Raw genomic sequence first — 4,077 nt, forward strand, 5'->3', positions numbered from 1 at the left:
AAGGGCCTCAAATTGCACCAGGGGAGGTTGAGGTTGGATGTGGGGAACAATTTCTTCCCCAAAGGGCTGTGGGGCATTGGAACAGGCTGCCCAGGGCAGTGCTGGAGTCACCATCCCTGGAGGGTTGGACAGACGGAGATGAGGTTCTCAGGGACATGGGGCAGTGCCAGGGGTGGGTTGACGGTCGGACTCGATGATCTTGAGAGGCTCTTCCAACCCAAATGATTCTGTGGTCCCAGCTTCTGCAGCCACTTCTCTCTTCTCTGATACCCTCCAGGAGGAGCTGGCCAAGAGGGAAGCCGAGTTCCTTGCGGAGCGCTCCCTGGACACCCAGAAGGTTCCCATGGAGAGGCTGTGGCTGAGGGAACTGAGCGAAAAGAAAGTGCCAGCGGTGAGCTGAGGGGAAAGCAGCAGCACCGAGCCCCATGGGTGGGGGTGGCAGGGCCAGCTCCCCAGGGTGCCAGCAGCTCGGGGGGTGACCATGAACGTCCTTACAGGCAGCCAAGTCCGAGTCCAGCATGGACGTCTCGACCCAGCAGGACCCAGTGGTGGGTGAGTGCTTGGCGGGGTGCAGTGGGGTGGGACGCGGGGGCAGCTCCGGGCATCCCTCTCTGCCGCTTTTCTCCCGCCTCAGCCACCGAACTGGAGGCCGACGAGTCCCAGAGAGACCGCGAGGCTGGGATAAGCGAGACGATGGAGGCGGCCAAGGCTGCAGTACAGTGCTCCCGCCTCTGGGTAACGGAAGAAGCCATCTCCCCAAAAACCTGAGGCTGCTCGTAGCCACAGGGAGCCGAGACCTCTCTGCTCGCTTTGTTTTCTTGAGGGGTTCTCAGCTCTCCTGTGGGCCTGGAGCCCCCCAGAGCCCCTCTTGTGTGGGCAAGGATGGAGCTGTGTTTCTCCACGCCTTGAGCCTGCGGTGGTCCCTGGTGCAGAAACCCCCCTGAGGCCACGGGCCAGCTCCTGCACCCTGCATGAGCACTGTGGGCTGAGTTCTCGTGCTGTCCCCTGGTTAGGACATCCCCAGCAAGATCCTGGCACAGGAGTCATCCTTGGAGGCCCTGGAGAACTACATCAAGGAGCAGGAAGAGCTGCAGGAGGAGCTGAAGAAAAAACTGAGGGATCTGGAGCTGAAGAAGGCTTTGCTCCTGTTTCACCAGGCCCCCAACAAAACCAGGTGCTGCTGGCCTCGGGACAGCCGTGTCATAGAATCACAGACTCACTTTGGTTGGAAAAGACTCTCAAGATCATTGAGTCCAACCATCAACCCAGCCCTGGCACTGCCCCATGTCCCTGACAACCTCATGTCCGTCTGTCCAACCCTCCAGGGATGGTGACTCCAGCACTGCCCTGGGCAGCCTGTTCCAATGCCCCACAGCCCTTTGGGAAAGACACTGTGCCCCAGATCCCACCTCAACGTCCCTTGGCGCAACTTGAGGCCATTTCTGTTTGTCCTATCACTTGTTACGATTCGGGTGGTGAGAGCCTGTCCCATGTTGGCCAGAGAGGTGGTGGATGAACCATCCCTGGAGACATCCCAGGCCAGGCTGGATGGGGCTCTGAGCAACCTGAGCTGGTGAAGATGTCCCTGCTCATGGCAGGGGGGGGTGGGTTGCAACCTGAGCAGCTTTTGCAACGGATTTGTGGTGTCTCTGCACCCCTGTGCAGTTGTATGCATGTGGCTGTGATTGGCTGCAGGATGCTGGAGAAGGAGCTGAGGGCGAAACTGCAGGAGCAAGAGGCCCGGCGGGACCGGTCGCGAGCCCAGATGCTGAAGAACGAGGAGCTCCTCTTTCAGATTGAGAACAGAATCGACCACTTCCTCTTCCGTGTGCGCGGCATCACCGTGCCTGGCCAGGTAGCCCCCCAGCGCTGGGTGGCGCAGTGACACAGCGCGGTGACACTTGGCGCAGCCACCGTCACCCCAGGTGGCTCATTTTGCCCACCAAGGTTGTTCTCTCTGTCTCCAGGATGATTCTCTCCTGTCCCGGGGGCTGGAGGGGAAGGTCCAGTACCTGGTCCAGAAGTGGCAGTACCTGGAGCAGCGGGTGGCCCACCTGCCCCCTGAGTGCAAGATCCTGGACGAGAGCAGCGAGGTACGTGGGGTGTCCATCCCTGCTGGGGTCTTCGGGGACCCGCGCCAGGAGGCTCCTCCTGATGGCCCGTCCCAAGTGAGGAGAATGGCGGTGGCCCCATGGAGCAGCTCAGCTCCAGGTGGCACTGGGCACTGCAGGGTGTTGTCCCCAGGGGATCATCAAGGGCATCCCTTGGGTTGTAACACTCACCTTCCCTTCAACAATTAACCCAGGGTGTCTTTCACAGATTTTCGTGAAGGCCAGGGATTTTCTGGAGAAGAAAATGTCAAGTGATCCTCGGAACGTGATGGTTTCCTTTGAGGAGAGAGACAGCAGCGATGACGGTAGGAGAGCTTAGCGGGGACGTGTCCCACGGCGACTGTCCCTGCCCCTGCCTGTTGGGATTTGTGACCATCCTCGCCTGTCTCTCCTGTCCCAGCAGAGCTCAGCCCATGAGTTCTCTCCAGACCCTGGGGCCGTCTCCAAGGCTTTGAGCATGGGTGGTGCTTTTAGGTGGGGATGTGGGAGCATGAAGGCGGCCGGTGGGGTGGCGAGCATTGAACCACAGAAGGAACAAGAAAAGATGCTATGGGGCAAGGAGGGAGAGCCTTGTCTTCAAAATCACCTGGTTGTGAAGAACAACCAGTGCTGGGGTCTGTCTGTGGCCTCTTCCTATTGGATGCTCTTGGAGGAGCCACTGAGTTTTTGGAGCTTGCCACCTCTTTTGAATGAAGCTGGAGCTGCGTCCAGCACCACGTGTCTCCAGACCTTTCTGGGAAGCCCCAGCAGCTGGGGATGGGCCCCAGCAGCTGGGGATGGGCCACAGCAGCGGCACTGCCAGGCCCTGCAGGTCAGCCTGGGATGCTGGGCAGGAAGAGCCAGGGCTTGGCAGGAAAGCTCACTGTGATGCCACCAGCCCTCCAAAGCGTGCTGGCTCTCCCTGGTGACACCGGCACAGCGGAGATGGCCCTGCAGACCCTCCCCAGCCCATTTCTCTCTGTTCGCTCCTCCAGAATCCTCTGAATCCTCTGAAGAGAAGGAGGACGAAGATGGCGAGCACGTCCCCACCCGGGAAGACATCAAGAGGGAGGGGCAGCTGCTGATCGAAAGCCAGAAAAAAGCCATCAAAAAGTAGCAGTTGCTCCACGAGAGCTTTGGATGCCCCAGACCAGCCCTTGTTCTTTGGATACCCCCACTACCCCTGTGTTTTGGATGGCCCAGACCATCCACTTGACCCTGTATTCCCCCGCCACCCCTTGTACCCTTTCTCCAACAGGTTTAATAAAGCAGATCTTTTTTTGTTCCTCCCAAACCTGTGGTCAAGCTGCAATGGGGGGTCCTAGGTCACTCCTGTCACCCGGGACGCATGGGGGTCAAACCCTGAGGAGCACTCACCTGGGATTGGAGGCAGCCCCATCGCCCTGGCCCTCAGCCAGCTGTTCTCCTCGCAGAGCTGGGGATGGGCTGGGGTGGGGACGGCGTTCCTGGCCAGAGGAAAGCCGGGGGCAGCCTGGCTTTTCCCCCACTTGATCCTGTGGAGCCAGCAACTTCCTGGGACCTCTGTCCCCCAGACGGCTCTGGGTGCACCAGTGGGCCGCTGTGTGTCCACAAACATCTGCCAAAGCCTCAGGTAACCGAGAAAGCCACTTCTCAGCAGTGACATCACCGAATCCAAGATCCAGAGTCTGTTGGTCAACAGCTGGGAATGTCCCAGTTCCAGGTATTCTGACAGCCTGAAGGTCATAGAGAAGAAAATCATAGAATCCCAGAATCAGACTCACAGAACAGTTTGGGTTGGAAGGGACCTTCAGAGCTCATCCAGTCCAACCTCTGCCATGAGCAGGGACATCTTCACCCAGATCAGGTTGCAGCTGGTAGAAATGATGACCTTTCAGAGCGCGCTGGTGGTACTTTGTCCCTTGTGCCCTGCCCGGATGTGCAGAGGAGACAGAAGGGACACTGGGAAGCTTTGGGGAAGACCCTCCATATGCTGAGGTGGTGTGTC

General features: G+C 59.1%; 1 long non-coding RNA gene across 1 annotated transcript; it reads left to right on the top strand.

Moving 5' to 3' along the window:
* The first annotated feature begins 2,323 nt into the window (after positions 1 to 2,323).
* LOC139826791 (uncharacterized) lies at positions 2,324 to 3,384 on the top strand. The gene is made up of 2 exons (XR_011736928.1): positions 2,324 to 2,416; positions 3,086 to 3,384. It is a non-coding gene; the product is annotated as an uncharacterized lncRNA (long non-coding RNA).
* The last annotated feature ends 693 nt before the right edge of the window (positions 3,385 to 4,077 follow it).

The sequence above is a fragment of the Patagioenas fasciata genome, unplaced genomic scaffold (assembly GCF_037038585.1).
Source record: "Patagioenas fasciata isolate bPatFas1 unplaced genomic scaffold, bPatFas1.hap1 Unplaced_192, whole genome shotgun sequence".
Classification (NCBI taxonomy): domain Eukaryota; kingdom Metazoa; phylum Chordata; class Aves; order Columbiformes; family Columbidae; genus Patagioenas; species Patagioenas fasciata.